The 24,914-nt window shown below is 36.3% G+C and overlaps 1 long non-coding RNA gene across 3 annotated transcripts in view; it reads right to left on the bottom strand.

Annotated features, from left to right (window-relative positions):
• Positions 1 to 1,355: 1,355 nt before the first annotated feature.
• Positions 1,356 to 24,914, bottom strand: part of LOC113079956 (uncharacterized) — a 39,990-nt gene continuing 16,431 nt past the window's right edge. For 2 of the 3 annotated variants that reach the window (XR_003281781.1, XR_003281780.1), the window contains 2 exons: positions 22,428 to 22,492; positions 19,681 to 20,193 (listed from right to left, as the gene is read on the bottom strand). This is a non-coding gene — a long non-coding RNA (uncharacterized LOC113079956). Of the gene's footprint in view, positions 2,799 to 19,680; positions 20,194 to 22,427; positions 22,493 to 24,914 lie in introns of those variants that run through there. The other variant, XR_003281782.1, reaches the window with a different exon arrangement.

Below are 24,914 nucleotides of genomic sequence, written 5' to 3'. Positions count from 1 at the left end.
TTTAATTTTTCAATTCAGTGCCAGTAATGGGTTTCCATATTTACTTGCTGTTTCTTTGTAAGTAATTGTGAAATCTACTAACAATTCCTGAGTGTTTTTCAAAGGTTTTTTAGTTTAGCATTGGTTCATTTTAGTGGTTCATTTCTGAGTTGAATCTCTCTTTAGATCAGTCTGCAAATGTTTTTCTCGGTTAACTGAGATATCAGATAAACACTCAAATTAGCGAAGGGCGTGATTTGGGAGTTGCTTTTACCCTGTAGTGTCCCAGCGGGGGTCTGCATCTCTTTTGCAGACCACCCTGCCCCCTTCGTAATCAAGAAAAAACTGGTAGAGATAAACACGTCTGCCACAGTCACCTCGCTATCAGACGCCAGGGATATATATAACAACCTCTAACATTCTTCATCACCAGAGATAACAGTTTAGAGGAACTGCAGGGGTCACTCAGGGGGTCAGTAATACAATTCCAAGGATGTAAAAGTTCATAAATGGAGGGATTCTGGTCTTCTTAAGGAGTAGAGAATAGGTGGAAGGAATGGTGTTAACTCCGGGCCCGTGAGCTCGTGTTCTCCATTATAAATCATTTTTGTGTATAGCTCTGTTCCTCTGTTATGTTCAAAATGACAGTGTGCAGATCTCTGCTGCACGGGAGGAGCACAAATCAGACACGTTTGTTTGACAGAGACAGGCGAGATGTTCTCGCTCTCGCACGGCCTCAGGATTACAGCATTAAACAGGCAGAACATGGATGTTATACACTGAAAAAAATGACTTTCCAAAGTTATAAATAAAGATCATTGGAGTATGTTCAATTGTATGTTCAAATGTTTAATTTTCAAAATGTTACTTGCTGCTTCTTTGTAATTTATTTATATAATTTACTAGCGATTTCTATGTAAAAAATAAGTAAGGGGGGGTGGGGGTAAATATCTGTGTACATTTTTTTTCTGTGTAAGAGAAGCTTATTTTCACTATGGTGTAAAAAATAAAAAAGATAATCTCTGCTTTTTCCCCCCTCACAATTCCAAGTTTGTCTCACAGTTCAGAATTTTTCTGAATAAAGTCATAATTATGAGATATAAACGTAAGATCTTTTTTTTTTTTTTTAGAATTATGAGATTAACTCTATCTGATGAATGTTTCTGTAAACTCACAGCCATGAAGTCTGAATTGTGAGATAAAAAGTGTCAATGACCTTTTAATTTTTTATTCCGTGGAAGAATAAAATAAAATAAACAAACAAAAAACTGAACTGCAATATGTAAACTTCTTTCTTTCTCAGAATTGTGAGTTTATGTCTCAGTCGGAATTGCAAGAAAAAAAGTCTGAATTGTGAAATAAATCTGTGTATTTTTTTTGTATTCCATGGCAAACACACACTTCAGTGCTGAAAACATTCAGAAGATTGTGAAGATTCACTACAAAACAATAAAAAATGCTAAAAACATTTGTTTTGGACAGAGGATCTTTCGCAACAACATCAGGGAAATATTCTGGGTAAAACTGAGCATTTTCAAATTTGAGTTTGCGATGAGTTTATTGGGTGAATGTGGGGAATACTCCTGGCAAAACTTTCTTTGGAACTTTAACTTGGAATATGAACATTTTACATAGTTAATATTAACAGAAACTGTCATGTCGGACTACAGACGCTGAAAACACCATTTTTAATGTGCGCTGTATCTCTCAGTGCTGTCAGCTGTGTTTGACGCACCGCAGAGCTGCGTGTAAAATATTCAGAACCTCTTATTGCAGTTTCGTGTCTGTCTGAAAATGGTTTCGTGATTCCTAAGACCTAAATTTGTTCCTGGTTAAGACCACATTTCCATTTTTATCAGGATGATACACGTAGTCTAGAAGTTAAATCAAGAGTGTAACGTCATTGTGTTGTTGTTGTCATTGTGGTTTGTGTCAATACTGAATATTCAAATTCATGTTGAATGTTGAATGTTATCATGAATGGCTACCAGTAAAGTGCAAACACTGCTGTGGCAAATTATTTGCATTAAATATAGTGCTTTAACTCCAACTTATTTCAACGTGTGTACTTTGTGATGCTAAATTTGTGTTTAAACCCAAGGTAAAATATTCAGGCTTTCTTAAATTGTCAGCATGAGCCACGTAGGATCATACATTGCACAAACAAAATCTTTTTTTGATTTTCATGACCATTTCCTGACCTCTCTTGACCCTTTAGCAGGTTGTTTTTGTTATTGCACCTTTAGGTTTGTGTATGGAGCAGTTTGGGCACAAGCTAAACCAGCTAAGCCCAGGATATCAGGATAATTTAAAAGGTCTAATAATCACATACATCACATCTGAGATGCTTTGGTCGTCAACCAACAAATCCAGTCGTATTTGGTAAGTCCTTTTCTGCATCTTTCGCACAGAGTTCAAAGTTTTATCCATCACATGCTTGTCTGGTGGCCCAACAGTGAGTGTTTTGTTGTGTAAGCAGTGCATCAGACAGTAAAAAAGACAATAGATTATATATGACTGTAAAAAGGACAATAAAAACACACATAGGTCTCTAAGAAAGTCTCTCTCTCTCTCACGCACACACACACACACTCAGGAAAAACAGACGTGGAGTATCTTTTTAAGAAGTGCTGGAGTGACTGTAAACTGTTTCTTGCAGTTGTATATACACTCTTGGCTCTCGTGGGTTTATAGAGACTCAAGATTGGCTCCTTTTAAGGTGAATTCCCTGTTTGCTCTCTGCATTGAACTTCTTCTGCCAAGAGCTGTTGGGAGACCGTTCCAGTGAAATCTCCCTGAGAAAGAGAGAGACACGAGCCCTGGTGGGCAACAGGAAATTCAGTAAAATCATAAATAAGACCATAACCACAAATTAGATCTTACTTGTTTCATCTACAGACATCAATGAGATTAAATTGAGATAAAATAGAGGATGCAAGTCAGTATATGCCATTTAAGTACACAAACTCTCAGGATACTCATTTATTTACATATTAAAGACACTATAAAAATAAAATATGCAAGTATGAATTCCATCGCTTTATATACTTACAGTATTTTTGGCTGATTTGTTTTTATTTGTATGATTTTGGCAAGACCTGAGACAAAGTTGATGCAGAACTGGAAAAAAACTAAGACTCCTCTCTCTCCTCGTTTCCTCCCAAAACATTCATAAATATCTCTTTCGTCTGCTTTTCAGCACGACTGGACACAGAAGTTCATAGCTGTTGACACACATCAACTAAATAAACCAGCCCGCTGAGTGATTCCTCACCCAGACGTGATACGCGAGTAGAAAAGCACAGATTTGCTGATTAGCACAGCTTAAACATTCTTTACAACACCCATTGGCTTTCTATTCCCATTGTTTAAGAGTATTTTTTTTTTTTAGATCTAACATCCAAGAGCTCAAATGTAAACAAATGACTTTCAGAAGACCGAGGCCTTTTATGGAGTCCGGAGCAGCTGAGATAAATTAAACTGTCAGTGTTTATTTTCCGAAAAAATCAGCAGTTGAGCACTCCAGCCCTTCGTCAGCTGATAAAACACACTGACGGAGGGCAAAAGATGAAATTGGACTAATATAAAGACTAGAAAGTCCCTGATTTAAAAGGATAAACTGGAAAAAGAGAGAAGCAGAAGTTTACTACGTGATCCTGCGTTATCGACGTGGAAGATCTAGGTCTTGTAAACCCGTGTGGTCAAAAAGCTTGAAAGTCTTTTATTAGCTTGAGGATTTTAAAAGTCTATTTTTGAACTAATAGATTCTCTCTGTCCTTTTACGGAGAAGAAGCACTCATGTACATCAAGACATGAAGAGCAATATCATTCCCAGCTATTGTTACACATCGAGGCCTGTGTGTCTGTACAGTGGTGAGTTCATTAGTGTGTTACTGGTCTTTTCTGTCTTTTTTCTGCCTTAAAAGGGCTGGGTGTAAGTCGTATTGTTGACTAGGGGCCGGAGTGACATTGGCCCCCTGATGCGTCCACCTGATATAGCAGCAAAAGATCACAGACAAGGACTTTCAGCACGGTCCAAACTTGAGATAAATGTACTAAGCAGATTTTGATGGATGTTCATGCTGAAAGGACCAGCATGTATAATTTCCAAACCAACAGTAAGTTCAAATAAAGTTCCCAGCAGGGCTGTGTGGTATTCATAACTGCCTTTGAAACTGCCTAATTCAAAATTGAATTTGACTTCATTTCCCAGAATGCATCACCTGTGTTGAGTGTTTTTGAATTACCATTCCTCTTGCTGTCATAATTCCATTTTCTGTGGAGTTTGGCCAACTCACGAATTGCAGCTGAGCCAATTCTGAATTTTGCACAACGTTTCAATGCTTTCTTATTGATTTCAGTACAAGGATAATTGAAAAATCATGTGACAATGAAAATAATTTAAATATGGATGGCTTGAGAGTGAGTAAGTTTCATTTTGGGGTGAAGTATCCCTTTAAGCTAGTTACTTGGTCACAAAGCTACAGATCTGAGATGTTCACCTATTGACCAGCATAGAAATTCATACTAGTATTGGTCGTGCTGGTCTTCATAAACTGAGTTGACCATAAGTCCTCTTTTTCCCAGACATATGCTGGCTGGGATTTCTAAATTGCATAAATTGTTCAGGCTTTGGCTATTGTTTTTATACTTGATTAAGGTAATGACTGAAAAGTAGTTTGGCCAACAGGATTGTACATAATCAACCAATCAAAGCACGTGAGAAGGTGGGATCTACAAAGTACGGTTAACCAATGCAAAAATGTGTACATATAATGTAAGAGGACATGAAAACAGGAAAACAAAGCCAAAACCTGGACATTTTAGGCAATTTAGAAATCCTGGCCAGGACTTGTCTTTGGGAAAAAAAGCGCATATAGACACCCTAAGAAAATCTAAAATGCATTGATAACAAAATCCTGTCAATGTGGGTTGGTTGTACTGCATCTGTGCAGGATTCAGAGATGGTTGTCCTGGTGGGGTGTGGCTGGAGAAAGGCTGTACGACAGCAGGCTTTTAGCAGCCCTCAAGAGGGACTGTCTTCCGTCTCACTGCCTTTTCTTCCACACAGTCAAATCTTACAGTTCATTACCCAACCTGAGCTAAAAACATCCTGTGCCGAGTCTGAGAGCGAACCAGAGAAAAGAAATGAAATGCACATCAAAGATACATGAGAACGGAGAAGGAAAGTAAAGCCGCTCCTTTCAATTTTTAATTCATCATGTGTAATCAAATGTTCATCTTGCAAATCACAGCACACGGATGTGGAGGTAGAGAGCAGGGCCGAACTGACATAGAGACTGAAGGGTAATAATATATATTATATATAATCAGATTTGTAATTAATCAATATGAGTTTTTCAAAGAATGATTCCTTACATCTTGCATTTGAATCTTGGAAATATGGTTTCCTCCCTTGCAGAGAGATGCCCATCAGGCTCCCTTAAAGGAACAGTTCAAAAACAAAACTCATCATCATTTATTCACCTTCATGTTGTTCCAAACATAAATGATTTACTTTCTTCCATGAAATACAATGACATTCAATGTCAGCACAAAATATAAATAAATAAATCCATGTGACTTGTGTTCTGTATTTAAAGTCTCTTTTCAGAATTAATAATTTTCAACTGCTGTGACTGAATCATTAAATCAGTGAAATGAATCAGTTTGATTCATGAACAGATTATTGCTCAAACGGAAGTATGAACCGCTCACAGATGAACCGATTCTTTATCAAAGATTTGGTTCAAAAGAAAAATTCATTGACAAATTTGGCATCACTATTATCTTATTATCCCTACACTCTTAAAAAGAGAAGAACCATTTTTGGTTCCACAAAGAACCATTCAGTCAAAAGCTCTTTAAAGAACCATCTCTTTCTTATCTTTTATTATCTTAAGAACCTTCTTTTAACACAAATAACCTTTTGTAAAATAGAATAGGTTCTCAGATGTTAAAGATTCTTTATGGAACCATTTAGACAAAAAAGGTTCTTCTATGACATCATGAAGCACCTTTATTTTTAAGAGTGTAATATCGGCAGATTTTTTTCCCGATGAACTTTAAGTGAGTATTAGATGAAGACAAAGGAAATCTAACAGCTTAATTTCACTCGGTTTCTCTCACAAAGCTATCATATGACTCAGAAATCGTATGGACTACTTTTATGCCATTTTTGAGTCCTATTTTATATAAGCTTGAGTTCATGATCATTGTAACTGGATGCAAAAAGAACCATTTAAAACAGGTTTGGAATGAGTTTGTAGGTGAACTATCCCTTTAAAGATCACATCCCTTATGAAGTCAAATTACAAAATACATCGCAAAAAGAGAATCAGCAGTCATTGGCTAAACATGCTGCTTGAAGCTCTCGTGTTCATTGCATCTCCTGCTGCTGCTGTCATGCTAAATAAACCTCATTGTTCCCAGTCACAACATGCCTCCTGTCTGGCCTCGTGTGTGTTTTCCTGTTCCCCCCTGGACTCCATCACGTCATCCGAGGCCTACCGTACAGACCGAGCGGAGGCTGATCATGCCTTATTCATGCTCTCCAGCTCTGGGAAGCTCTAGCTGGGTTAAAACAAGCCTCTCTGTCCCCTGAACGTCCATAAACGATGAGCGTTAAAGCCTGCGCCGGAGTAGCCCTGCCGTTCCCAGCAGTACCACCGCAGGGACGCTAAATCATTCACAGCACTGTGGCTTCAGAAAGAAAAGTTTCTGCTCGCTTGTGGTCTACGGTGAAGAAAAAGATGAAGTTGGCATAGCTAGATTAGTCGAAGCTGGTCTTAACTCCCTTGAATTCATGACATTCCCAATGGAAACCAACCTAACATTAGATTTCAGTGGAAAAAAACAAACCTATTGTCAAACAGGAAGAGTCAAGAGAAGAAACACAGGAAGTGAGGTCATCATACTAAGGTACGGCCGAGGAATTATAAACCTGAGCATAAAGACAGGACAACTCTATTGTTCGGAGAAGAAGGAAGGATGCTTCATGGATTTTCCTATTGACAGATGACACCAAATGTCTCAATCAACTCTACAATATTGTGTTAGTATTTTGTCCGATGATTTTCTAAATTCCAGCCAATACTTATAAGCCAAAACTTATTTTCATGTTGTAAATCTTAAATGTAAAAATATATTTTTAACTACAAGTCGCTTTGGATAAAAGCGTTTCCTAAATACATTTAAATATCATGTAATTATAATACATTAAAAAATTCTGTGTTATTTTAGTAAATTTAAAATATAATAATTTGAAATGCTGAAAGTAAGTCTTATTTATTTCTAAATTAGTATAAATTAATCATTTGTATTAATATTTTGAATCCTTTTAATTTTTATATTTCCTCTTCTCATTTTAATTTTAAAGTTTTAGTAATTTTGTTGTGTATATAAGTATAGTTTTAGTTATGTCAGTTCATCAAGTTAATTTAAAAACAAAATGAGAACAGTAATAGAAATGAATTTAGGCATCACAATGTAAAATACAGTATGAAAAATGGATATTTATCTTAAAATATTACATTTAACAGTGTCTTTAAATCATTATAGTTTCTATTAATTAACTTTAAGTAAACATTTAGATGCCCAAGGTAAATGTAAACATATGTGAAATGATCATCCAATGGTACCAATATATCATATATCTAGGTATTTTTTTAGACTTGTTTTGATTGATCAGGCTGTGTATCACACCTCTCCTTCTCTCTTCCAGGCGATTAACTCCCAGAAGGCCGTGGGTGTCTGGACATGATGTCACACCTCTAACATCTTCTAGCCTCTGCTACCTGAAAGTGACAGCTCTTGGCTGAAGAGAAAACCTGTGTGGATCCGATCAGTTGTGTTTCTATGCACTCAGTACTGTACTGTATGTGTCACCAAAAGTTCTAGTTTCCCTGCTCAAAAGACACTTCTGTTGTGTTTTGGCTTCCAGCATGGGATGAAAGATTCTTAGGCCTGGAATATATTTTCTGAATATACCTTAATGTTCTGCAAACTTGATTTCACATTGCTTTCTGAAATGAACACATTACATTCTTTGTGTTTCAAGTGCATGTTAAACAAACATGTTTATAGGTATAAAGGACAAAAATACTCTAAATTAAATAGCAATACAATACAATACAAACAAAAACAAATGTAATGAACCAAAATAATTATGATACAAAAAAGATATGCACACTGTTATTCTCCCTTTATTTAGCGAAAGTTAAAAGTGGCAACATTTTGGTCAGTAAATATTTAAACCAATACATACATTTTTTAAACTTAATTCTCTAAATGAAATAATTAAATCTATTAATAATTAGTAATAGTTACATGTACCAAAATAATTGTCAATAAATAATTAAACAAATCAATAAATGTACCTATTTTTTTATACGCCATGAAAACTAAAGAATTATTGTTAAATAATATTTTATAATGTAAATTTTTATAAAACTAGTACTACTGCAATTAGAAAAAAATTTCCACAATAAACATACAATTTTTTTAAGTCATTTAAAGCATTATTTATTTTTGATATTTCCAAAAGTTGTATTTTTTAAATTAAATCATTAATTCTTTTTCTATGAAAAAAAAAAATTATTTCCCAAAGATTTATTTTATTAATAATAATTATTTTTATTGGTTTAATTAAATATTTTCAGATTTTTTTTTTCATTTAAATTCCAGTGTTTCTATTGTTTCTATTAAATGTAATCATAAAAATAAATAGTTAAAATTAAAACTGTATTTAAGAAGTTTTAATAAATATAGTAAGTGAATTAATAAATATAAGTATAAATAACAGATTAGATTAAAACAATGTAAACTATGCATAGAGTATAATTCTGTTCTTAACCAGCAATACTTATTACTATACTAGCTGTTTTAGGTTGACCAGCCCTAATTGGCATAAACCAGCCTGTACTAGCATGGAAATTAATGATCTTTTCAGCAGGGTTTTATAACCATTTCAACACACATTTTTGTCTGCATTGTTTTTTTTTCAGAAAGATTCTCAGCATCTTTCTCTTTTCCTCAGAGAGGAGGTGCTACAGGTACAAGTGGAGCCGCGGTTTCACCTAAAAGCAGAAAGAGCGTCCCAGAGGTCCCTCAACATCCCCCGTATGTCTCTTCTCTCTTCCCTCCTTCTTTCTCTCTCGCCTCACTGAAGCCATCCGATTGCATTAGCCTCATAGCAGTGCTAAAACGCTCTCCCTGCGCCCCCTCTGTCCTCTGCGCTGTTGCCGCCCTCATTTCCACCAAACAGAAACACTTTGAAAATCCTCAGAAAAGGAAAGATCGTGGGCCTCACTTCCTGCGCCGGGTTTGTGTTTGATAACGCACAAGACAACACAATGCCAATAATGACAGAAAATTCCTCCAGTGATTCTGTAATTAGCTTGTGGATCTGTTCATATTATGGTCATGCTCTGGTCTTTAATTCTTATGCAGAGCTGAATAATCAGCAGAGGTCATCTCTAACAGCCACGTCATGGTCACCAGACTATACGCCAAAATCATAGGTAGCTGGACAGGTATGGAGTCAATTTAACGCTGTATATATACACAAAAAATTTACATTTTGCAAAAGAAAATAAAGTTTTGCAAACGAGAATTAAAGTATTGAGGAAAATAAAATTGCTTTTTTTAAACAAAAATTAAGAATACACACAGTCGTTATCTAGTCATAGTTGGGGGCGGAGTCGGCGTGGGGGAAACAGTGAAAATTGTGTGTATTTGAATGACAAAAATGAATGAAAGTGAATGAAATGATTGAAAGTGTAAAAGTTCAGACACAAAACCAAGTTGTTACGTATCCTCACGCTTTTTTAAGTGGGTATACGAAAATCCTTGGTCTTTTCTAGTGGTATCACATTGACTACACCTCTTAGCAGATGCGTTTAGGTTCGACACTAGGCTAACGTTACATAGTTTTGCTTCAGGTAGAATAATAAGGCTAATTATATATGCATGCCACTTTCTGAAACAACCTTACACAGTTTTGATAACGTTATAATGAACACAATGTTACCGTCGCATGCCCTTGATGAAATGGCGACTGCACACATACACATGCTTAGTCTTGGGATTCCACAATCCCTTGATCATCCTCACAATTTATTGCTCGTAGCCAATTTGCCCTCCTTTCTGGTTCTGTATGTTTGTTAGGAAGGATGTAGAACTTTAATTAATAATTTGTTAGTATATTGGAGGTACAGAAAAACGACACAGCAACTCTTCGGCATGATTGTCCCATGTATTTCAATTGGCGCCATGGCAATGTTTCCCCCCATGGGCTAAATTCACATCATGTGATGGGTGGTTCCCGGGGGCGTTCCCAGACCAACCGTCTGTATCTATTGCAAAACATAAATGAAGCAGCGCGAAAGCAAGGATTTTGCAATAAACATTTTCCATGGTCATATCTATTAATGTATTTGCAACGCTGCTTTTATTTTGTGTGTCAGTCTAGTTTGAGCTTGCGATACCATTTTTTCCTTTGTGCTTCACTTTTCTGCACATCTCTCTTTGTGGCACTGTTTTGACGTGGGGGCGGAGTCAAGGGACAGGGGCGTGTACAACACGACTCCCTGGAAGTGACGTCATCGGCCAGAGACGCAGCACACTGATCCAGGTCCTGTCATGATGAGCAGAGACTTTCGAGTGGATCGTTTATTTTTATTCAGTAGCATTAAAACATTCGTGTTTTCATTTTATTTACTTTATTAACAAATGTAAACTCTTAGAAAAAAAAGGGTTCATTGGGGTTCTATATAGAACTATAGGGTTCTTTACTCAACTCCAAAGAACCTTTTATGCTAAAAAGGTTCTATAATGACAAGAAAGAACCCTTTTGGCACAAAGGTTCTTTAGGCTATCATTCATTCACATATTACATTATTCTGCAACATTTTGTATTTGTAATTAAATTATTGTTTGTAGTAACTTAATATCACAATTTAATCATCATGACTTGATCATTACATGACTTCATCATGTAACTTTACATTAGCCTAGATGCGTGCACTTTTTAGGCACGATTTGTTTAGTTTTTGAATAAACTTGATACTGTTAAAAGACACATCATTAAAACAAAAAATACGAGTTCACATTTCACACCTAAACACGTGTGGAAAACGTAATTATAACTAGCCACTAAATTAGTTAAAAATGCCTATCCATATACAGCTATGATTTGCGAACCCCAAACTGACTCAAATGATTTGGGAACCCACTACGAACTCCCGAACTGACTCAAATGATATGCGATCCCGCTCCGAAATCTCATACTGACTCAAATGATTCGCGATCCCGCTATGAACTCCCTAACTGACTCAAATGGTTCGCGATTCCGCTCCGAACTCCCGAACTGATTCAAATGATTCGCGATCCCCAAACTGACTCAAATGATTCGCGAACTCACTTTGAACTCCGAACTGACACAAATGATTCGCGATCCCGCTCCGAACTCCCAAACTGATTCAAATGATTTGCGATCCCCAAACTGACTCAAATGATTCGCGATCCTGCTACGAACTCTCGAACTGGCTCAAATGATTCGCGATCCCGCTCTGAACTCCCAAACTGGAGTCAGATGACTCAAATGATTCGCGATCCCGCTCCGAACTCCCAAACTGACTCAAATGATTCGCGATCCCGCTACGAACTGACGAACTGATCAAACGATTCGAGAACCCGCTCCGAACTCCCAAACTGACTCAAATGGATCGCGAACGCGCTCCGAACTCCCGAATTGATTCACATGATCGGCGAAGCTGCTCCGAACTCCCGAACTGATTCAAATGATTTGCGACCCCCATACTGACTCAAACGATTCGCGAACCCGCTACGAACTCCCGAACTGATTCAAATGATTCGCGATCCCGCTCAGAACTCCCGAACTGATTCAAATTATTTGCGATCCCCAAACACTTGCAGTTAACCAAATTAAACAATACACACTTTAATGCTATAAAAGTGTGCACATCCAGAGAATTAAACAGCAGATGTTCATGTTAACAACTTCTTTAACTTGAGAAAACACTGCTAATCCACATATACATTTGTTAATAAAGTAAATAAAACTAAAACATGAATGTTTTAATGCTACTGAATAAAAATAAACGATCCATTCGAAAGTATGCTCATCATGACAGGACCTGGATCTTTTTTTCTTTTCTTTTTTTTCTTTTCTTCTTTAGCATACATAAAATAAAATGTATTAACAATACATCCAAAGTCAACAGAACTAATGGAAAAAAGGAAATATACAAAAATAAAAAATAAACAAAAATACAACAGATCAAGTATTAATCATGGTACATAAAAGATCTCATCATATCTCCTCAAAAAAGATACACATTTTTTTATTATTAATTAGTCTTAGTGATTTCATTAAATATTCTACTTCACATAAGAATTCTATAAAATTCGTTTTTTTCTTAAGAATTCTTTGTTTGTGAAAATAGAACTTTGCTACAAGGATAAGAAAGCTAACAGATGATTCTAAAGATTTGTTTGAGTTTTCAAAAAAACAAACAACATTCTTCAAACATTCATTCTAACTTTAGAAAAACAGTAGACACTCAAATCTTTCCAGAAAAGTGATGAAACATTACATGAGAAAAATAAATATGACAGGACCTGGATCAGTGAGCTGCGTCTCGGGCCGATGACGTCATTTCCAAGGAGGCATGTTGTACACGCCCCCGTCCCTTGACTCCGTCCCCACGTCAAAACAGTGCCACAAAGAGAGACGTCCAGAAAAGTGAAGCACAAAGGAAAAATGGTATCGCAAGCTCAAACTAGACTGACACGCAAAAAAAAGCAGGGCTGCAAATAAATTAATAGATATGACCATGGAAAATATTTATTGCAAAATCATTGCTTTCGCGCTGTTTCATTTGTTTTGCTATTCTTAATTTTTGTTTGCAAAATGCAAATGTTTTTTCATCAATACTTTAATTTTTGCTTGCAAAACTTTAATTTTTTTTTGCAAAACATAAATTTTTTGCGTATATATACGGCGTTAAATTGACTCCATAGACAGGAAAGCAGCAATCTGATTTTCTAAGTGTATTCATATAAAAAAAGTTACGGCACAAAACTAATGTAAACAGGTCCATCTTCCTACAATCTCCTCCTCCTGTTACAATACTAATATATGTATACTTTTATATTTGTATAATATATATATATATATATATATATATATATATATATATATTTTTTTTTTTTTTTTTAATTAAAAAAAAAATTGTTTTAATACTTATAATCATGACCATAAATCAATAGTTTTAAATCATACAACTGTTTTTCATTTGATTATATAATTCAAAGTGCATTAAGTACAGAATATTTGCCTTTTTTCTGATTTCAAACTGTTTTTTTGCATTAAAATAAAGTTTATAATGTAATTCAGGCAGGCAATATTTGAATAAAATGAAAAATAATAATATAGACAAAATGATAAAACCATAATAGCATAATCAAAAGGTTTTAAAACTGTACATTTTATAACTGTACATTAAAACAATTAACCAAAACAGTTTTTCCCCCCAAAGCAAATAAATAACATCAGTGCATTGTTTTTAATTTGACTGAATTGTTTCTAAGTACACGGTCTTGCATTTTTAATTTTTTAAAATTTAATTGTATTAAAAAATATATATATTTTAATACAATTAAATATTTTTATATAAAAAATATTGAAATCATTAATTTTATATTAGAAATACACTATTAATAAAACTATGGCATGTAGCCATAAAATAATTATCAGTTAAATGAACAGTGTTTCAGTGTAGTTTATTAATGAAAGAAAAAGATTTTAGGTAATTTAGGTAAAACTTGCATGAAGTATCTAATAGTGCTTAAGGTGGCCTATCAAAAATATACAATATGCAAGTAAACAATCAGAAATAAACAAATAAATAAATACTTTTTTATTTTTTCATTTTATTAAAAAAATAAAATAAAAAAATCCATCTTCTAACAAAATGCATTTGGTAAAGGCAGAAAATCATAACAAGGTGTTTAAAGGTTAAAACAATTAAAAAGTCTTGTTTTTCTGGGCCTTCATATTTTTTACCATAATTTTTGTAACAGGCACACATTATTTTATATTACTTAGTTTTAAGGTAGCTGAACACAATGCTTCTTCCAGTTAAAGATACAGGAAATGCAGCTTGTGTTCATTACAGCTAGAGTCTGTGGTGAAAGAATGACAGAGATGTGGTTTTTTGATCGATCACATGAGCTCAGAGAGATCTACTGCTGCTCTAAAGTCAGAAAAAAAGTCTTTCTACATCTTAAGCTTTATAAATCACTTCTTTCGAAATGCCAAACAAAAGAACAGCTTGTCCTCAACACGAGGTGTTTACTTTCTGCTGGGTTCTCCTCTCTCTCTCTCCCTCTCTCCAGCTCCCCCAGCCGACCCTCCCTCGCTCTGTGGAGGAGGACAATCCACTGGCCGCAGACCAGAGCAGAAAAATAAATAAATACTGTAGCGTGAAGTCTGTGTGCATGTGTAGAACAAAAGATGCAGAAAGAAGAAAACCGAGGGCAACCACTGATCGTGAACAAACCTGGTGGAGATAGAGAGAGTTTATTTGAGCGGTAGCTCCCACATGACGTCAGACGGAGAGAGTGGGGGTCTCTCTCTGCAACCAGGGGGTCAAGGACAACATGTTCCCAACAAACATAGAGAGAAAACGATTAACACAACTTTCACAGCAGGGGAGAAATATGGAGGGAGATGAGGGGGTCTCTAGAGGACAAAAATAACAGAAAAATGACCTTCTTCTTCACAGTGTCACTGAAAGCATTTTCGATGCTCCTAAATTTAGTTCTCTGAGAAGTTTTTGAGAGAGAAAAGAAAAACATGGGAAATTCCATTCTTTCCCCTTTCTCTCTGTCTCTCTCTCACACAAAACACTATAAAATGCAGTGCAAAATTATAACTCAATTTAGTAAGCTTTTATTATCAAAGTAGAGAGAGAGAGAAAAAAGTTTAGTGTCCTTTTTTTTCTATTGCCAAAACAATGCAAAACTAATACATAATTAACTGCATAACTAAACTAAACTAAATGAAACTAAACTAAACTAAACAACAGTGCAATATAAAAATATGATTTAGTATTGACAAAGGAATGCTAAACTACACTTAATTAAACTAAAAAGTGTTGTATAAAAATACAAAATAGTATTGTCAGAGTAATGCTAAACTAAACTAAACTTAACTAAGCTAAACAACTAAACTAAACTAAATAACAGTACGGTATGAATGTGAATTAGTATTGCCAAAGCAGTGATAAACTAAACTAAGCTTAACTTAACTTAACTTAACTTAACTTAACTAAACAAAACAACTAAACTAAATAACTGTGCAGTATAAAATATGGATAATTATTGCCAAAGCAGTACTAAACTGAACTGAACTGAACTGAACTAAACTAAACTAAACTAAACTAAACTAAACTAAACTAAACTAAACTAAACTAAACTAAATAACAGTGTGGTATAAAATATGAATTAGTATTGCCAAAGCAGTACTAAACTGAACTGAACTGAACTGAACGTAACTTCATAACTAAGCTAAATTAAACAGTGCGGTATAAAAATATGAATTAGTATTGCCAGAGCAGTGCTAAACTTAACTAAACTAAACTATACAAGTGTGGTATAAAAAAATGAATTAGTATTGCCAAAGCAAACCTAAACTTAATGTGATGCAACTTAATTTCACTTAAATTAACTTAACAACAGTGTGTAAAATATCAACCTGTATTGCCAAAACAGTGTTAAACTAAAGTAAACATAACAAAACAACAGTGCATTACAAAATATGAATTTGCATTGCCAAATCAGTGCTAAATAAAATTAGAGTAAATGTATAACCAAATTAAAGAACAGTGCAGTGTTTTCTTTCCATGTGTCTTGTCCAGGAGCCCTGTTCTGAGGTCAGTTTTCAGCTGTAACAGATGTCAGATTTATCTCTGTTCCGGCTCCAGCTTTCCCATGAACACATGACCACATGACTGACAGCTCCACGACCTCCACGAATCCCCAGCGAGGTTGAGCCCACAGAGCCGGGACAGGAGGCGCTGCTGGGGTTCCACCCACAAATATTCCACCTTCCTCTCCGACCCATTATCTGACCCGTTTACAGTGAACTGATCCACACACACACACACACACACACACAGCGTGGGAATCCCAGCACCCTCACACAACATCTCAGGATATATTTAAATCACTCCTAGAGCATGCTTTCCACCAGTTCAAATGTTCCAGACAGTGTGTATTACATGAGTACAATGAAGAATTAGTTGCTGGATTTATGTCCATGAATTCTGAATCTTCCAGATGTGTTTGGTCTCAAATCTTATCATGTTTTTAGGGGATTTCCAAATGCATGAAAGAGTTTGCAGTCAGTAAGAAGTAACCAAGATATCCTTGACTACACTTCTGTGTTCCTCTTTGCTCTCAAGATTATATTCTGCATATCATACATCCAGGTTTAAACCTTGTTGATGTAGAAGTGAGATGGAGAGAAGAACTAAAGGCCTTCAACTTTTATGGGACATGATCACAACACCCTATTGGGCTGAAAATGTCACATGATTCCATGTGTCTCAGATCTTTCCCTGACCATCTAAAAAGTGACGTGACATTCACCCAAGTATGGTGACCCATTCTCAGAATTCGTGCTCTGCATTTAACCCATCCGAAGTGCACACACACAGAACAGTGAACACACACAGTGAACACACACCCGGAGCAGTGGGCAGCCATTTATGCTGCGGCGTCCGGGGAGCAGTTGGGGGTTCAGTGCCTTGCTCAAGGGCACCTAAGTTGTGGTATTGCTGGCCCGAGATTCAAACCCACAACCCTAGGGTTAGGAGTCAAACTCTGTAACCACTAGGCCACTACTTCCCTACAACAGTCCACACTACAAGCATGAAAAACAAAAAGCTGTCTCAAAGCACTAGCTCCGATCAGATGAGCTGGATTCTACACAACATCACTGAATCACAAGAAGCAAAGTCATGTTCTCAAGTTCCCTGAACTGCTACAACAAGCACCTCTGAAGAAGAAAATGTACTGGATTTGTCAAAGCTTGTAAGGCTTATACTGCTGAAACTATAAAAGTGGACCAGACATGTTGCTAGTCTACGGCATTGGAAGGGCGGGTTTGTTGATTAAGTTCGTTTGAGCTTGATTTCAGGAAAAACTGTTTCATCTTTCCCTTTTATAAATACAAAAGTACAGCAATGCTAACATCCTCCGATTACAGTCTCTGTTTCTCAGGCTGTGTGTTTCCTTTTGGAGCTTTGAAGAGTCTCCTAAAGATAAGATATCTCAGTGTCCTCTCCCAATCGTGAGCTGCCGCTAACTATTTATAAACTCTAACAGGGCAGAACAATGAACATAGTTGCTCTCTCCGTTCATTAACGCACTCATGTGAGGTAATATCACCTGACTCTTTCATCTGGGACAATTGGAATGGACTTCAGGAGATGTTAAAACTTCCTGTTCTCCAGATCGTTTCCAAGCACCAACCTTGTGCTAAAGATCATCAATCAGAGATGTGAGACCATAACACATGCCATAACACTGTTTATATCTCTCCGTCTTTCTCGCGCTCTTCCCGCTGTCATCTGGATTCCGTCTATTAGCCGTCAGTGATAAACCACAGGCCCACCTGAAAATCTCGCCTCTGCTCTCAGCGTGTTTAGATAACCCACCCCAGGCTAAGTTTCCAGACTAGTCAGTGTGTGTAAAATTGCAACAAAAACACAACGAAACGATATAATTGGCAACAATATCTGATGCAACTCAAGCGCTTATCAAAATAAAATCCCAGCTGTTAAAAACAAACTCACGCAGAAGGTTTGGATCAAATGATCTCCAATGTGGCAAACATTAGAATCAGGTTTTCAGGCTGTTCATGTGCCAGCAAGGATGATGGACTTTTAATTATGAACCAATCAAGAATACTGTAAAAAAAAAAAATTTTTTTAGCCATGCTAGCTTGTGCAAAACTCACTAGTTGTCTTCCGAAAGATGGACGTACCTACTGCCACAATGCGTGGTTGGTAGTTGCCAGGGCGTTGCAATGCAGTTGCTAAGGTGCTCTGAGCAGCTTTAGCATGTTGATGTGCAGTTGCTAGGGTATTTGGGGCAATTGCTAAGTGGCTGCTTATTGGACAAAACGCCCATTAAAATTTATAGCACGCTCCTCTACAACCTGCACAATTTAATTTATCATTCATGTTCACAACACAAACGATGATGAGCGAGTTACATTCCAAAGTTTGATATTTTGCAATAGAAGTTTGTTCAGATAACTAAGACTTTGTGAAATAATACTAGTAATGTTTACCTTAGGGGAAAAAAACAAGCTGGATTCATAGAGAGACCACACACACACACACACGACCTCAATTCTTAAATGGCACCATCTATGGGACTGAAGCAGAAGACGGGGCAGGAGATCTGATCTGGGGTCAGGTTTGGACTCATGAGAATGAAACATTCTCTCTCTGTCTTTCACCATGTGGTCTGTGTTTTTCTGTCCATCTCTTTGTGTTTCTCTCAGCTACAGGAACACTGCAGCACAGGCAGTGGGTGGAACTAATCTCATTAAATATGAAAGAACTTCCAATGAACTGAGAAAAGAAAGAGCGAGTGAGAAAGAGAGGAGAGGAGAGGTTACTGAAGGTTGTGTGTGTGCAAATGGTTATGCAGCTCATAAATCTCAACACGCTTCTCCAGAGAGTTGCGAGAACTTTCAGTAAGTTTGATGTAATCGTGTATCACTGTGTTTCCTGTTTGGACAGACAGAGGAGGCGGGACTCAAATGACAGGCATCCCACTGGACGAATAGCAACTTGAGATCGACTCGATCTTCCCAATCAGCAGAAGTCTGCTGATTCTGTGTGGTGTGTTGATGGAGAGTCTCAACAGTCCTCTATGACAAGAACATCCTAAAGTCTGTGCTTGGGAAGAAATAAAATCTAAAGACATAATCAGGGGAACTTGGTGTCAGATCATGAAAAACATAATTGTCCTTGATCTTTTGAAATGTACATGTATATTTACTCAAACTGACACTGAACAAACTGTGGGATGTCATCAAACTGCTGGTGTTAGTAGATGTTGCTGCTTTCCATTGCTGCTCACTTGCATAAGATTAACTTTTAGGCCAAATGTTTGCTCATGGTGTTTCAAATGGCTATAACTTTTAATTGAAAATAGATTATTTCTAATAACTTTATAATTCCAAAATGCTCTCAGTGTGCGCTTTGATCTTTGCACATTTAGAGCAGGAACAAATACATTACCGTTCTAAGTTTTTTATTTTTTTAAGACATCAATTATTTTATTCATTCATTAATTTTAATTGAGGATGCATTAAATGGATGAAAAGTGACAGAAAAAAATAATTTGTAATGTTGCAAAACATCTTTTTCCAAAAAAAAAAAAAAAAAAAACTAGCTTTTCTTCTTGAGTAATTATGCTGAAAATTCAGCCTTGCATTACAGGAATAAACTACATTTTAAAACAGATTATAATTAAAAAAAAACATTGATTCACATTGTAATAATTTCTCCTAATTTTACTGTTTATTTATTTATTTATTAAATAAATGCAGCCTTGGTGAGCAAAAGTTATTCTTATTTTTTTATTAAAAATTTTTTCACCAACCCAAAATGTTTGCATCGTAGTGTACTACAAAAGATTCATTTAAAAAACAACAACAACATTGCTATCGTGTATTCTGCCCAAATCAACCAAAATGATCTCGTATCACTCAAACAAACACATCAGAACACCACAAATTCCACAATTTTTACAGACGTGCAGTTATTTACTTGCGTGATATGAATCTGAAAGCACCGAGAACCATTTACAACAAGCAGAGGCTGATTACATCAGGGAAATGGAAATTAGCCGTATATGGACTCGATGACCAGGATGAGGAAGTTGAATCATGGAAATTTGAAAACATCATTTTACTTGGGTTGGCAAGAGAGGTTCTTACCTAACACCAGAGGAATGCAGAGAGAGAGAGACGCTAGTGACTGAAGCGTGTAGTTTACCATCAGTCTGTCGATTCCTCCAAAATCTGTGACCTTTCACCTTTTCAAGCAGATATGTTTGATCTCTGGAGCTCCTTATGCTGATGTTTGACCCACGGTTTACAGTTTACTGTTACAGCAAAGGAACAAACAGAAATGAACAAGTTTTTGAGGTTTTCTTGTTGCTGGCTGTGCATCAGGCGAAAAAACTGTTATGCATTTATTTGATTAAAAAATACAGTACAATTATTTTTCTCTTATATATATTCTATCTTAAAAAATCAAAATTTTCCCAGCTTTTGACTGCCACTGTAGGATAGCAATACAATTTGATACTTCAGTGTCCTTCCAAAAAAAATCCCAAAGAGTCAAAACAACATGGTAACATCACAGTACTTTTTGAAACAGCAGTAACCTTTGGATAAACTGTGAAAACTCTTCGATCACAATTAATTTTAGAATCCTTATTGTGTGTCTTAGACATCACAGAGATAGAGCCATGTGTGTGTGGTTATCCCGCAGGTCTCTCCAGGCTTCCTTTTGCATCAGAGCCATCCCGGTGAGCTCCACTTAACAGGTTAAATATTTAATGCTAGCACCGAACTGCCACGTTGAGTTTAGATCCAGACAGCTCTCTATACTATCCACAGAGCCTGCATCATTCAACAACTCTAGTTCCCTCATCTATTCCCTGCAAAAACACAATGCGAGATATAAAGTCGTAGATACCTTTTTTTTGTGTGTGGCAGAAACAAACAAACAAAAAAACGTAGAATTGCAAGATAAAAAGTTCAGTTCTGAGAAGAAAAAAAGTTGCAAGTAAATGTATGTATAATGATAAAAAGTCACATTTCTTTTTTTTTTCATGGCAGAAACAGAAAAACTGAAAAGTGCAATTTTTTATTTCTTCGAATTGTACGAAATAATATTCATTTCAGTTACTTTTTTACTTTAGTTCCTGTGACGTAAACGTAGATATTTGCAGTTGTGTTTATAGTCTTTAACAACAACTTTCTTTTATAACAGCCTCTTTGCAAAGCTGCATCATACTGTGACATAACCATAAAACAATCTGAACTGTATATATTATAATGTTGCATTAAACGTAATGGGAATTTGTTAAATCTGCAGAGTGGCAGGCTCTAAACACGAGGTTTGACAGACTTTGTACACATTGTTCTCCTCAATCAAAGGCCGGTTCTTCTTGTTACTGAATTGTGCAAAAATAAGAAAAGTAATTATGATTCATTTCCAAGGCATTGACAAATCTGTGTTAGATTGCGCAGCGGTTCATAAATTTGGGTAAATGAGTTCTTTTGGTTTTGCTGTGGCCTTCGGTTGGGGGATGCGAGGCATTGTGGGATGCCGGACAGATTTCGTGCTTATATCATGAGGCAAAACTCCTCCACGCTGGGATAACGAGCGCTTTCCTGGTTTGAATTGCACTCGTTATTCATCAACCATGTCACATTCCAGTGCAGTGACATCACAATGAAAGCCTCTCCTCTAGTAATCAGATTCCTGCGGCATAATCTCTCCTTTCCTCTGATCAGAGCAGCTATGTCCATAGAGAGAGGAATGCACCCATGAGATTATTTGCAATAGCTATAATATTATGCAATGCACAGGTTTGTGCCTTCTGAATTGGCATTCAAACAATAAAACCATCAAAGCAGTCAGAAACTGAACATACTTATACAACAAACATCATTGTGAATGATAATGGGGAAAATAGCCAAATAACTAGCCTACTGAAAATATGGGTCATTCTCTCAAATACGAGGTCAGGATGGTTGAGGAATCATTAGAGCATCCTTTGTTTTGTCAGATTCATGAATATGTAGTTATGGAAATGTGTCGGTGTTGGTCTTTTTCTCTCTGAATCAGTGCAGGTTTGAAAGTTTCACGTTCTCTCTCTCACGTCATGGAAGAATTCAGAGGATTTCGCGCATTTCTGGCGCAGGTGAAGTCCTGTCACGAAGCGTTTGGATCATTTGAAAGCACTAGTCTTCCTGGCTTTCTGTTCCTCAGGTCTGCTTACACATCCAAACAGGTTTCACGTGAGCAGCGTGCTTTGTGAAACGCAATACTGTGGAAAAACAGTCGAAAGAAGGACAGAAGGAGACAGTCGAAAGAAGGACAGAAGGAGATTCTGCTTATTGTGTCCAGCTGTTTATCTCTGGAGTTGTTTGTATGTGTGAGGGAGAAGATGATTCTGTATCCTTCTAAGAAACTTCAGCCGATTAGAATTCAGATTTTTACAGCATACACAGCCATAAACACAGAATACATGATTTCCTCTTATATTATTCGCCCGTAGCATACAATGAATACACATCTCAAGTGTAGTTTATTGGTACTGACCTCTGCAGCTCATATTAAGAAGGTATGCACCACAATCGAGACTTTTCATCAAGCTTGCAAGGAACCTGGTGAAAGATAAGAAGTTATTGTTGATTATTGTAATACTTGTTACACATTAGCGTCCCCTTGTGGGCATAGTTTTAGTATACTATAACAGTAGGGCTATAGTAGCCTACTGTCCACTGTATATTTTTACCATTTTTGTCTTTAATTATTCGTGTTTATCCACCTTATTTATCCACTTGTATTTTTTTATCATGTTATTATTTTAAATAATAAACTGTCATACTGTCATAATTCTAAACACACTGTTTGTTGCACAAATAGTTTTACTGTTTACTACACTTTTTCATCTATAGCGACTTATGAATGAAAACAGGTTACTCCTGCCTTGAAAAATAAGGTGGATAAAAGCAATTGCATTGATTTCTATCCAATTTTAAATTATAAACAGCAGATGGCGCTATCTGCATGACTACTTTTACAGTGACATATCAGCTCCTTCTTTTTCACACAGTTGACCCCTGACCTCTTATGCAGTGGATTGAATTTTGACTCAGTTACATTTAAAGGCAGTAATGCAATTTCTGTGTGTGTGTGTGTGTGTGTGTGTGTGTGTGTGTGTGTATGTGTGTGTGTGTGGTGAAATCAATATCTGTATGTGTATTTAGGTCAGGGTTTGGTTGTTGGGAATATAAACCCAAGCAGAGGCTTTCTGCTGTTGTCAGCATAGAGAAATGATGTAACACACATTTTTCACAAGATTTGAGTTTTTGGAGATTTTCTCTAAATCACTAACACTTGCTGATGAGATGCGCAAAGCATCTGCAAAGCTAGGTTGTGTGTGTGTGTGTGTACGTGTGTGTGTGTGTGTGTATGCTTCTTTAAGAGTTAGATGATCCTCATAACAGCATTATTTCATACACCAGAGAGTCAGAGACATCTGCATATGTATCAGATATTTTCTCTAAAGAATTGTTGTTCCAAATCTGTATGACTTTTTTGTGCATTAAAAAATAAAAAATGTGCAAAAACCACACATCACATGGTCTTTTTACCACAAATTCTGTATTTTATTATTTATTTATTTATTTTTGCATTTTTTCCCCAGTACAAAATGTCTAAACATTGTTCAGATAAGGTCTATTTACATAAGAAGCAAGATTGTGAAAAACATGTATTTTTGGAGAATATAGATAACTTCATAGTTTATTGTTTTGGGCATAAAAAAACTTCTTACAGTCTTACATCAGCTGCTGTATTTTGAAGGCTTTATTTGTGCTCACTGCGAGTCATGAGATGAATACATGCAGGTCAAGTGTTCCACATCACTGCAAACAAACACACTGAAAAACATACAGAGCGAGTTCTGAAGAAAATGTAAATGCTGTTTGCTCATGCAGAAGTTGGCGTGTTATGGTCCGTTCAAGGCATTGCTATGTGACTGCTTACTGGCTAAAATTCAAAAGTCAAGAGTCAAAAGTGCTGATATTTCATTAATAGCTGGTATACTTTAGATTTAATACAGATATTTGAGTGTGTCATTTTGACACGCAGCAGGAACAAGTACGAGTTTAGATCCTGTTCACCTTTCTCTCTCTGTCTTTACGTTCATGGCACTGATCTAAGGTTTCCTCTTCATGCGAGAAGTTTCCGGAATACATGTTTCCCAGCACGCAGTGCTTCGCTTTGAGGTCAAAGACACTCTGACCACACACCAAGTGATAAAAATCACATTATAAACCACAGCGCACATGCTTTTCCTCTTTCTCTCGCTGCAGTGCTGTACAATTAACACAGCAAAAGCAAACTAAAAGGCTTAGTTCACCAAAAAAATGAAAACTTGCTTAAAATGTACATGCACTCAGGCCGTCCAAGATGTAGATGAGTTTGTGTCTTCATCAGATTTGGAGAAAGTAGCATAAAATTATTTACTCGCCAATGGATGCTCTAGAGTGAATGGGTGCCGTCAGAATGAGAGTCAAACCGTTGATAAAAACATTCACACCACTCCAGTCCATCACCTGACATCTTGTGAAACAGAAAGCTGCATGATTGTAAGAAACCCATCCGTCGCATTTTAACATTTTAACTTTAAACGGTTGCTTCTGATTAAAATATGAGTCCATAATCATTAAAAAATGTGTCCTCTCACATCAAAATCCACCCACATATATGTATAGAACGGTTTTTCACGTGTAAACAGTGCTTGATCTGTGTGTATTTCTCTCCTTTTTCAGACGAAATGACTTTTCCACTTTAGAGAAAACTATTTTATGGAAGCAGAACACATATATTAGCCAGAAGCAATGGTTTGAAGTTCAAAACGTTTCAATAATTGATTTGTTTTGTATAAATACGCAGTCTTTTTCTTCAAACTATGTTAGCTGATGGACTGGAGTGGTGAGGATTACTGTGGTGATTTTATCAGCTGTTTGGACTCTCATTCTGACGGCACCCATTCACTACAGAGGATCCAGTGGTGAG

The sequence above is a fragment of the Carassius auratus genome, unplaced genomic scaffold (assembly GCF_003368295.1).
Source record: "Carassius auratus strain Wakin unplaced genomic scaffold, ASM336829v1 scaf_tig00029911, whole genome shotgun sequence".
In the NCBI taxonomy this organism is placed as follows: Eukaryota; Metazoa; Chordata; class Actinopteri; order Cypriniformes; family Cyprinidae; genus Carassius; species Carassius auratus.
This window is presented reverse-complemented; position numbering and strand designations above follow the sequence as displayed.